Source organism: Sciurus vulgaris, assembly GCF_902686455.1.
Source record: "Sciurus vulgaris genome assembly, contig: HiC_scaffold_394_arrow_ctg1, whole genome shotgun sequence".
Classification (NCBI taxonomy): domain Eukaryota; kingdom Metazoa; phylum Chordata; class Mammalia; order Rodentia; family Sciuridae; genus Sciurus; species Sciurus vulgaris.
In genome coordinates, this window is record NW_027632648.1 from 1 (window position 1) to 12,310 (window position 12,310).

Genomic DNA, 12,310 nt, shown 5'->3' on the forward strand with positions numbered 1-12,310 from the left:
TTTTTAACATAGGAAGATATAAACTATAGCCAGATGTATGGTCATAGTGTTGTCTATAATAAAATAATTCATCCTAATTGGAGAATATTATGCTAAGTGAGATAAGCCAATCTCAGAAAACCAAAGGTTGAATGATTTTGCTGATAAGCAGATGATGACACATAATGGGGGGTTGGAGGGGGCAAGAATGGAGGAAAGAGGGACTGTATAGAGGGAAAAGAGGGGTGGGAGGGGTGGGGGAAGGAGAAAATAACAGATATGAATCAAACACCATTACCCTTTGTAAATGTATGATTACACAAATGGTATGCCTTTACTTCATGTACAAACATAAACAACATGTATCCCATTTGTTTATAATAAAAATAGTTAAAAAATAATTCATCCTAATAATAAAAATAAATTTTATTTGATTACAGACTTATGTTTGTTCTCTCTCCTTTCATCTCTGGGATATGTTTTTTTTAATTTAATTAATCTACAACAGAAATGACTATTTTGGAAAATTCTCAAGTCAAATTCTATGTCCCTTTTCAGTGATATGCATTAGTAAAGAAGAACTCTAACACTAAGTGGTGAACTATGTGAAAAAGTTCCAAAAATATGATAGTTATCAAGGAAAAGTGTTTTCCACCCTGAGGAGATAATGACTGGCAGCAGATAAATGTCCTCGTCTGTGTATACTAACATCACTATGCAAATATCAGTCATAAATATTTTGTATTTTATTTTGTAAGAAATTAAAGATTACTCAATTCATTTACTATCTCTGTGCATTGAATGATATTCTCTTTAAATATTGGAAGTATTTTAATTTGTAATAGAAATTGTTTAATCATAACATTTTACTTTTGGTATTATTTTTATTCTATTATTGATTCAATTAAATTTTATATAACATTAGGATCCATTTTGTCATTCTCACAAAATCCTGCAATAAAACTTATTCTAATTCTCTTCCCAGCATTATCTGGACTCTTCTCCTGCAACTGTATCAATCTCTTGGCAAATGATTTTTAATTTTTTATGTATTTTTTTTTTGTAAAAAAATGGGATACATGTTGTTTCTCTATTTTTACATGGCATAAAGGCATACCATTTTTGAAATCATAAATTTACATAGTTTAATGTTGTTTGATTCATTCTGTTATTTTTTCCCATCCCCCCACCCCTCCCACCCCTCATTTCCCTCTATACAGTCCTTCCTTCCTCCATTCTTGCACCCCTCCCTAACCCCAACTCTAACCCTAACACTAAACCCTCCCTCCCTCCATTATGTGTCCTCATCCATTTATTAGCAATATCATTCGATCTTTGGTTTTTTGAGATTGGCTTATCTCACTTAGCATGATATTCTCCAATTTCATCCATTTGCCTGCAAATGCCATAATTTTATCATTCTTTATGGCTGAGTAATATTCCATTGCATATATATACCACAGTTTCTTTATCCATTCATCAATTGAAGGACATCTAAGTTGGTTCCACAATCTGGCTATTGTGAATTGAGCAGCTATGAACATTGATGTGGCTGTATCTCTGTAGTATGCTGCTTTTAAGTCCTTTGGGTATACACAAAGGAGTGGGATAGCTGGGTCAAATAGTGGTTCCATTCCAAGTTTTCTAAGGATCCTCCACACTGCTTTCCAGAGTGGCTGCACTAATTTGCAGCCACACCAGCAATGTATGAGTGTACCTTTCTCCCACATCCTTGCCAACACCTGTTGTTGATTGCATTCTTGATAATCACCATTCTAATTGGGGTGAGATGGAATGTTAGGGTAGTTTTGATTTGCATTTCTCTTATTACTAGAGATGTTGAACATTTTTCCATATGTTTGTTGATTGCTTGTAGATCTTCTGTGAAGTGTCTATTCATTTCCTTAGCCCATTTGCCGATTGAATTGTTTGCATTCTTGGTGTAGAGTTTTTTGAGTTATTTATAGATTCTGGAGATTAGTGCTCTATCTGAAGTATGATTGGCAAAGTTTTTCTCCCACTCTGTAGGCTCTTTCCTCGCATTGATGATAGTTTCCTTTGCTGAGAAAAAGCTTTTTAGTTTGAATCTATTCCAGTTATTGATTCTTGATTTTATTTCTTGTGCTATGGGAGTCCTGTTGAGGAAGTCTGGTCCTAAGCGGACGTGTTGAAGATCTGGACCTACTTCTTCTTCTATAATTTGCAGGGTCTCTGGTCTGATTCTGAAGTCCTTAATCCATTTTGAGTTTAGTTTCGTGCATGGTGATAGATATGGGTTTAGTTTCATTCTGTTGCATATGGATTTCCAATTCTCCCAGCACCATTTGTTGAATAGACTATCTTTTCTCCATTGCATATTTTTGGCCCCTTTGTCTAGTATAAGAAAATTGTATTTATTTGGGTTTGTGTCCATGTCCTCTCTTCTGTACCATTGATCTACCTTTCTATTTTGGTACAAATGCCTTGCTGTTTTTGTTACTATTGCTTTGTAGTATAGTTGAAGTTCTTGTATTGCAATACCCCCTGCTTCACTCTTCCTGCTAAGGATTGCTTTAGCTATTCTGGGTTTCTTATTCTTCCAGATGAATTTCATAATTGCTTGCTATATTTCTGTATGGTACGTCATTGGGATTTTAATTGGAATTGCATTGAATCTGTATAGCACTTTAGGTAATATGGCCATTTTGACAATATTATTTCTTCCTATCCAAGAACATGGGAGATCTTTCCATCTTCTAAGGTTTTCTTTAATTTCTTTCTTTAGTGTACTGTAGTTCTCTTTGTAGAGGTCTTTCACCTCTTTTGTGAGATTGATTCCTAAGTATTTTATTTTTTTCGAGGCTATTGTGAATGGGGTAGTTTTCCTGATTATTTTTTCCAAAGATTCATCACTTATGTATAAAAATGCATTAGATTTATGTGCATTGATCTTATATCCTGCTACTTCACTGAATTCACCTATGAGTTCTCAAAGTTTTCTGGTGCAATTTCCTGATTCCTGTAAGTATATAATCATATAGTCAGCAAATAGGGATAGTTTGAGTTCTTCTTTTCCAATTCGTATCCCTTTAATATCTTTGGTCTGTCTAATTGCTCTGGCTAGAGTTTCAAGTACGATATTGAATAGAAGTGGTGAAAAAGGGCATCCCTGCCTTGTTCCAGTTTTTAGGGGGAATGCTTTCAGTTTTTCACCATTTAGAATGATATTAGCCATGGGCTTAGCATAAATGGCCTTTACAATGTTAAGGAATGTTCCCACTATCCCTATTTTTTCTAGTGTTTTGAGCATGAAGGGCTGCTGTATTTTATCAAATGCATTTCCTGCATCTATTGAAATAATTATGTGATTCTTGACTCTAAGTCTATTGATATGGTGAATCACATTTATTGATTTTCTGTTTTTTTTTTAATGAACCAAATATAAAATTTATCAGAAGTTTAAATTTGTGTAATGAAACACAAACATAATACATAATCAAATACTGGGCTTTTAGCACAGTAAATTATTAAATATGTGGATCTGAATATTAAAATTCTGAAACATTAAATTATTTAACTATTTTGAACATTACCATTTTAAACCCAAACCTGCAGTTAATCAACTTCCCTATTTCTTCAGGGAGAGGCACATTTATCTTTTTATACTTTCCACAGCAGCAAAAATACCTTAGTGCTTCAATTAAGTTACAACAAATCCTATTGATTCTGTGCATTTCAGTGAGGTGCTACCAAAATCTTCATCATAAAGAGAACCTGTACTTCCTGACTCAGAGTCCAGATCACTGAACCCACCTAAGTCACACTTAGTACTAGATTCACTGGGTATATCATCTTCTTCAGTAAGAAAACTCTGACAAGGTTCAAGGCAAAAAAGGATAACTTGAGCTGAGAGGCAAAAAAAGTTAATATTCAAACTGTAAGAAGCCTAATGTGGTGCCTACATTGATCCATTGGTCTCCCCTACTACTGTATTCATACATAGTCACACAGTTCTTTGACATGGAGGGGTGCGGGAAGTGATGAGCAACAACTTTTGGCCATGATTGATAAGTCAGTAATTGTTGATTTCTGACACCAAGGGAATATTGTTAATTTGCCTCCATTCTGCCCTAACTGGGTTGTAGACCTTCATGACTGGGATGTCACAAATACAATAGATCTCATCATTGAAGACACATGCTTTCCGAAAGTCACTTCGTTTAAGAGAAGTGCATGTCAGCCACATATTGTGGCTAGGATCATAACAGAACATGCACTTACTATTGAGAACATAGAGATAGTTTCAGATTAACATTAAGTCAAAGGATATAAAGGAATGGGATAGTGGAGCTACTAATGCCCATTGAGTTCTCTGAACATTGTAGCATTCAACTTCTTTCAATTTAATTCCAGTAATAGGGTCTCACCCACCCAAAATGTAAATGTAGCCATTAAGATATGCCACATTCATGCTCTCATGACACAGCAAGCGATCTGCCAGTTGCTGCCAATTATTTTGGGCTGGTTTATAAACCCAGAGGTCTTTCCTGGGTTGGGCAATTAGGTAGATGTCATGGTCTGGAGAGACACAGTTAAAGTGGTGACAGTCCTCATATGAACAAGGCAGGTCCAAGGTGAGGTCACTTTGTAAATGTCTCTGGAGTATGGGTCACAGCAGAAGAAGGGATCTTTGGGGTGTCCAAAGAAAATCACCATCTTCTTGTAACAAAGACCCAGCCTCTGGGGTGGATTTTCTTCAGCAGATACAAAACAGTTGCTGTTGCTACTGCGGCTGTTCAGCACTGGCACCAGAGACTTGTACAATATGTCACCATAGCACATCTACAGGGCCCCTTCAATAGTGTCTGGGCAGTACTTCTTCAGAATGGGCCTAGTTAGCAGTCCTTCCAAGTAGTCCTTATCTTCTTCACTTCAAGACTTCTGCAGCACTGGGACCTCGCTCTTTGGGAGCATCTTCCAGCCACTGCACAGTCACAAAGCACACTGTCTGCTCACTCTATATCCAGACTATCCAGGCACAGGTCACCCAGGAGTTTGGTCAGGGTCAGATCTGCTAGTCTCTTCCTGAACTGAACCCATCCTGCTGAGATCCTTGATGCTATGGGCTATAAAGGACTTGGCCTGTGATTGCAGTTTGTGGTCAAAAGCATCAATAAACGAGGATGGTAGTGCGGTAAGTGAGGTCAAGATGACAGGCTAGCATTGCTTCCAGCACAGGCTTCCCACACACACTCAAGTTGGAGCATGTCAGAGGCTGCCTACCAGCACAGCACGTTTGCCTTCTCAGGGACACATGACCTTTGTAGCAGTTGTCGATCAACACTCTCAGGAGCTCTGCATTCACATCATGCATGGTCACGCTAATCTGATGGCTCTCATACATGTCACCTGTGAACATGCTCTTTGAGTAGGGGCATGCAGCTGCCAGTACGTTGAGGTTGCTGAGGAACAGGCATCCTGTGCCAGGACCACTGCCAGGCGTCACCACCTCGGTGGTCACATTACATAGCAGCTGCTGGAGCTGTGCCAGCAGGGCTGCAGAATGCGCTGTGTCCTTGATGTGCCTGTAAAAGAGGCCGAAACAGTGGCCTTGTGAACCCTCTTTGTTCGCCTCCCACCTCGGGGGCAGGTGAGGCAGAGGCATCTTCCTGGGACTCCATGGGGAGATGGCGGCGGGGCGCAGAGGGCGAGAACTGCTGCGGGCACTATGCTTTGGCTCCTCAATCTGCGCTGGGGCTGAGGCTAAATAGAGGAGTCTGGAAAGAAACTGCAGCACGGGTCCATTTACTTAATTCAGCCATAAACCGCGGTATCGCTTCCCTTTATCGCGAAGCAGTGCCTGACTCACTGTTTCCCTTTCGCACACTTCCTCCGCCTCAACTGGCCCCCCCACATCCCTGCGGTGTGGACTGGCAAGGACCACCATTACCACGCATGCCAATTTCCTGATGTTGAACCAACCTTGCATCCCTGGGATGAAACCCACTTGATCATGGTGCACTATCTTTTTAATATGTTTTTGTATGCGGTTTGCTAAAATTTTGTTGAGAATTTTTGCATCAATGTTCATTAAGGATATTGGTCTGAAATTTTCTTTCCTGGATGTGTCTCTGTCAGGTTTAGGTATCAGTGTGATATTGGCTTCATAGAATGAGTTTGGGAGGGTTCCCTCCTCTTCTATTTTATGGAATACTTTGAGAAGTATTGGAATGAGCTCTTCTTTAAAGGATTTGTAGAACTCAGCTGAGAACCCATCTGGTCCCGGACTTTTCTTTGTTGGTAGGCTTTTGATGACCTCTTCTATTTCATTAATTGAAATTGGTGTATTTAAATTGTTTATGTCCTCCTCGTTCAAATTAGGCAATTCATATGTCTCTAGAAAACAGTTGATGTCTTCAAAATTTTATATTTTGTTGGAGTGTAGATTTCCAAAATAGCTTCTAATTATGTTTTGTATTTCAATCCTGTCTGTTGTGATATTTCCTTGTTCATTCCCAATTTTAGTGATTTGGGTTTTCTCTCGTCTTCTCTTTGTTTTGTGGCTAAAGGTTTATCAATTTTGTTTATTTTTTCAAAGAACCAATTATTTATTTTGTCAATTTTTTGTATTGTTTCTTTTGTTTCAATTTCATTGGTTTCAGCTCTTAGTTTAACTATTTCCTGTCTTCTACTACTTTTGGTGCTGTTCTGTTCTCCTTTTTCTAGGGCTTTGAGCTGTAGTGTTAGGCTGTTTAATTTTTGAGTTTTACTTCTTTTATTAAATGCGCTCCATGAAATAAATTTCCCTCTAAGTACTCCTTTCATAGTGTCCAAGAGATTTTGATATGATATTTCTTTGTTCTGATTTACCTCTAAGAATTTTTTAATTTCCTTGCTAGTATCTTCTGTTATCCATTCATCATATAATAGCATATTGTTTAATCTCCAGGTTTTGGAATAGTTTCTGTTTTTTACTCCTTCATTTATTTCTAACTTCAATCCATTATGATCTGATAGAATACAAGGTAGTGTGTCTATCTTCTTCTATTTGCTAACATTAGCTTTGTGGCATAATATATGGTCTATTTTAGAGAAGGATCCATGTGCTGCTGAGAAGAAAGTGTATTCGCTCTTGGTTGGATGGTATATTCTATAAATGTCCGTTAAGTCTAAATTATTGATTGGGTTATTGAGATCTATGATTTCTTTGTTCCATTTTTGTCTGGAAGATCTGTCCGGTGGTGAGAGAGGCGTGTTAAAATCACCTAGTATTATTGTGTTATGGTCTATTTGGTTTCTGAAATTGAGAAGGATTTGTTTGACATACATGGATGAGCCACTGTTTGGGGCATAGATGTTTATGATTGTTATATCTTGCTGATTTATGCTTCCCTTAAGCAGTATGAAATGACCTTCTTTATCCCTTCTGACTAACTTTGGCTTGAAGTCCACATTGTCTGAAATGAGGATGGATACTCCAGCTTTTTTGCTGAGTCCATGTGCATGGTATGTTTTTCCCCATCCTTTCACCATTAGTCTATGGGTATCTTTCTCTATGAGGTCAGTCTCTTGTAGGCAACATATTGTTGAATCATTCTTTTTAATCCAATCTGCCAGTCTATGTCTTTTGATTGATGAATTCAGGCCATTAACGTTCAGGGTTATTATTGAGATATGATTTGGTTTCCCGGTCATTTGGTTCATTTTTAAAATTTTGTTTATTTATTTGTTTGACACAACTTGTTTCCTCCTTTATTTGACAATTCCTTTAGGAGAATTCCTCCCTTTGTTGTTTTGCTTCTTTGTTTTTCATCTCTTTCTCATGGAATATTTTGCTCAGAATGTTCTGTAATGCTGGCTTTCTTTTCGTAAATTCTTTTAGCTTTTGTTTATCATGGAAGGATTTTATTTCATTGTCAAATTTGTAGGTAAGTTTTGCTAGTTATAAGATTCTTGGTTGGCATCCATTTTCTTTCAGAGCTTGAAAAATGTTGTTCCAGGCCCTTCTAGCTTTTAGGGTCTGGATTGAAAAATCTGCTGATATCCGTATTGATTTCCCCCTGAATGTAATTTGGTTCTTTTCTCTCACAGCCTTTAAATTTCTGTCTTTATTTTGTATGTTAGGTATTTTCATTATAATGTGCCTTGGTGTGGGTCTGTTGTAATTTTGTGTACTTGGAGTCCTATAAGCCTCTTGAACTTGATTTTCCATTTCATTCTTCAGATTTGGGATATTTTCTGATATTATTTCATTGGATAGATTGTTTATTCATTTGGTTTGTTTCTCTAGGCCTTCCTCAATCCCAATAATTCTTAAATTTGACCTTTTCATGATATCCCATAGTTTTTGTAGATTCTGTTCATGATTTCTTACCATCTTCTCTGTTTGTTCAACTTTGTTTTCAAGGTTAAATATTTTGTCTTCAAAGTCTGAGTTTCTGTCTTCCAGGTGTTCTATCCTATTGGATATGCTTTCTATGGAGTTCTTAATTTGGTTTATTGTTTCCTTCATGTCAAGGATTTCTGTTTGTTTTTTTTTTTCAATATCTCTATCTCTTTATTGAAATGATCTTTTGCTTCCTGTATTTGCTCTTTTAACTGTCAATTGGTGCGATCATTCAATGCCTGCATTTGCTCTTTCATCTCATCATTCAGTGCCTGCATTTTTTCTTTCATCTCATCGTTTGCTTCTCTCATCATTTTTATTATGTACATTCTGAACTCCTTTTCTGTCATTTCTTCTGCCATGCTGTCATTTGGTTTTATTGACGTAACATCTAGATTTATTTGGGGCATTTTCTTCCCTTTTCTCATATTGTTCAGGTATCAGTGGACTGCTGAGTTATTGCAGATTTCCTGTATTGACTTATAATGTCCCTGAAGATTTCTAGTATATCCCCTCTTAGCCATCAGTAGGCTGAAATCTTGGAGGAAGTTGATAGTGTGTTGCTCCCCAAGGAAGCTGCCTCTCTAGGGCTGGTGGCCTTCAGGTGGGGTATATTCCCTGTTAGTGGGCAGAGGTACCTCCACTTGTTGACCTATGGTCATCCAAAGGGGAACTAGGCTGCAGGCTGAGGTAAGGCCTGTTTGGGCCTGTGTCTCTGCTTTTACCGTCCTTGTGGGGAAACCTCACCCAGCAGGGACGACTCACCCGGTGGGGAGGTCTCGCTTGTCAGTTCCCTTCCTAGGGATTCCCTTCAATCTACAGCTACCACCTGGGCTGGGCTGCCTTCCTCTGCAACGTTCCCAGGGTCCTGGACCTACCTCCTGGGCCTGGGTGCCTCACCCTTTGCAGACCCTTAGGCTGCCCCTCCTCAGAGAATCTGCCCACAGTCCTGGAACCTTTACTCTGCCTCTAAGCATCTCTCTGTGTGGCTCTTCCACCAAGAAGCCTCCTAGGTCCTGGGACCCTGCTCTGCACCTAATCGCCTGGCTATGTGGCCCCTCCTCTGAGCAGCCACCTGGAGCTTCGTACAATCACTCCAAGTCCCAACGACCCGCCACACATCTCTTCCTCCAGATAGCCGCCTGGTGTTCCTGTGCAGTCGCTAGGAATCCAAGCAACTCACTGAGCATCTCCTCCTCCCATCAACTGCCCATAGCCCTGGGCAGTCACTCTGAGTCCAAGTGACCCGCCCTGTCCCTCCTCCTCCTCCTCCTCCAGGTAGCCCCCCAGGTGTTCAGGAGCGGTCACTCTGAGTCACTCTGAGCCTACGTGACCCACTGCACGCCTCCCCCGGGCAGCCGCCTGGAGCTCTGCTGCAGCCACTCGAGACCAAGCAATCCACCACGCTCCTCCTCCAGGCAGGCCCCTGGTGTTCAGGAGCGGTTCTTTGAGTCCAAACAACTCACCACTCACCTCCTCCTCTGTGCAGCCGCCTGGAGCTCCAACGCAGTCACCGTGAGTCCAAGCGACCTGCTGCACTCCTCTTCCTCCTCCTCCAGTCAGCTCCCCCGGTGTTCAGGAATGGTCGCTTTGAGTCTAAACAGCTCGCCATGCAGCACCTCCTCTGGCAACCGCCCGTAGCTCTGGTATAGTCACTCCAAATTCAAGTTGCCGCGCTCCTCCTCCTCCTCCTCCAGGCAGGCCCCAACATTCAGGAGTGGTTGCTCTGAGTCCAAACAGCTCACCGCACAGCTCCTCCTCTGGCAACCGCCTGTAGCTCTGGTGCAGCTTCTCCAAGTCCAAGCGCCTCACCTCGCTCCTCCTCCTCCTCCTCCTCCTCCTCCTCCTCTGGACGGTCCCCAGTGTTCAGGGGTGGTCGCTCTGAGTCCAAACAGCTCTCCTCACAGCCCCTCCTCTGGGCCGCCGCCCAGTGCCCCAGTGGTTGCTCTGAGTCCCAGCGCTGTGCTGAGCAGCCTCCTCTACAATGCTCCCAGTTGTCTGAGTTCACTGCTCCAGCGGGGGGAGAGGTGTCTCGCCAGGCAGCTCTACTTCACAAAGTTCCCAGCATTCTGGGACTACCGCCCCATCCGGGATTCCTCCCCAACGGGAGAGACTCACCAGGCTGCTTTGAGTTGGTCCCAAGTCTCTCAATATCTCCTCTTTTGAATCCTGAGTCCTGGAGCAACATGAAATGCAGCCACCCTCTATTCCGCCATCTTGAAACCCCCTCTGATTTTTAATTTTTTAAAAATTAGTATCTGGTTAATGTACTTGGTATTGGTATTCCCTGTGGTAACTTAGGACAGTTCTGTCATGCACATTCCAATATCCTTCCCTTTTTCTGAGTCTCCTTTCTCATGATCCATACACTTTACCTACTCAACTGATTATATCCCTAATTTTGATTAAAATTTCTTCTCCGTTTTAAGGTCCAAAATATTTTCAAAAAGCATTAAAACTGACCAGTTTTGAAATAATATCTATGTAGTGGTATAGAAGAAAATAATCATTGATATATAGTGAGACCAAAACATTTTTAAAATAAAATTTATCAATATTTGGTAAGCACACTCTTCACTTTTTATTTCTACTCTAACTGAAGTTATATTATCTAGGATTTTTGATATGGACATGTCTCTTCTTATGAATTGCAATAATAAGATTTGAAAAAATGTTATCCCACAAATTACTGTAAAGCTAGAATGGTCAGGTTTTAAATTATTCTTTGTGCACATTTATACTAAATAATTTAGCATGTACAATAATACTTTATTATTACACTAATACTATGAAATAAAATAGTACTATAAAATTTCTAGTAACTAACCACTCTGTAAATACCTGTGTCCTGGATTTGATGTAGTAAGAGAAAAACTTTACAATTTCTTCCTTTGCATTTCACTTAGGAAACTCCTCTGCCTTCTCTGCCTCCATTTTCATTCAGGTTAATGCTGAGGCTTCCAAGAAGAAGTGTTTTGGCACAGATGGATTTAGCTTGTCTCTCAGTAGAATGGTAATCTTGGTGTTGCATCTCACATTTGATACTACCTGTCTTGCAGTAGGCAAAGTAGTTTTTTCCAGAGGAGAAGAAAAGTACTCACTTTTATTCTCAGATATTGGTAAATAATTAGCATCTGCAAGAAAACTTTTTGAATGTATCTTTTATTTTTCAAGGTCAGTGGCCTGGTTTCTTTTCTGGTTCCAACCATAATAAAGAAATCTCAGGTGTCTTACGTTGACCCACAATAGTTAAAGTCTAGCATTAAATAAAATGAAATATAAACATATTAATGTTATATGGGAATGGAAACACATTTAGGAAATATATTTCTCAGATATATATAATGAAAACAACACAGAGTATTGACACCTGATACCTAGCAGTCTTTGATTTCCAAAGGCTTGATTTTGAGGAGAAATTGTGGTGTGTGAATGGGGACATCTAGTGCTGGATAGAAAGAAAAAGATGGTGGAAGAGTGGGAAAAATGGATGGAAGACAGAAGTAAGGATACAATGATTGCTTTACATGGGATTAAGATTTTAAATGTGTCTCCTTCTGGAGTAACTGCCATTTCAATTTTTAGATATAACTATAGTTAGAATACATTTTCACATAATCACAAAAGGATGGACTATAATTTAATCTCCTTGTGGCTCCAGCACTTCCAAATCAAACTGCCTTCTCTTGCTTTTTCTCTATTGTATTGGTCACTCTGAAATTTATATAGAGAGTTTTATTTTAAAATTAGTGTATTGAAATTAATGATCTGCCACTTGGGAAAATGACCTCTGAAAAAAGCCATGCCTAACTTGATTAACAGTGAACCTGAAAAATGAGAGCAATAGGCAGGACAGCTAAGATGTCCAAAGTGGAAAGGGCTGGCATCTAGCACTTTGGGATTGAAGGTAGAAAAGATTCCAGGCTCAGGTAGGAGAGTACATATTGTTTCCCTGTGTAAGAGGTG

The 12,310-nt window shown here is 39.7% G+C and overlaps 1 pseudogene across 1 annotated transcript; it reads right to left on the bottom strand.

Moving 5' to 3' along the window:
* Positions 1–4,739: 4,739 nt before the first annotated feature.
* Positions 4,740–5,905, bottom strand: LOC306652648 (kelch repeat and BTB domain-containing protein 7-like; annotated as a pseudogene). Its single transcript has 2 exons — positions 5,828–5,905; positions 4,740–5,721 (listed from the first exon to the last, which is right to left on the bottom strand). The product of its transcript is annotated as a kelch repeat and BTB domain-containing protein 7-like (transcript).
* Positions 5,906–12,310: the final 6,405 nt, after the last annotated feature.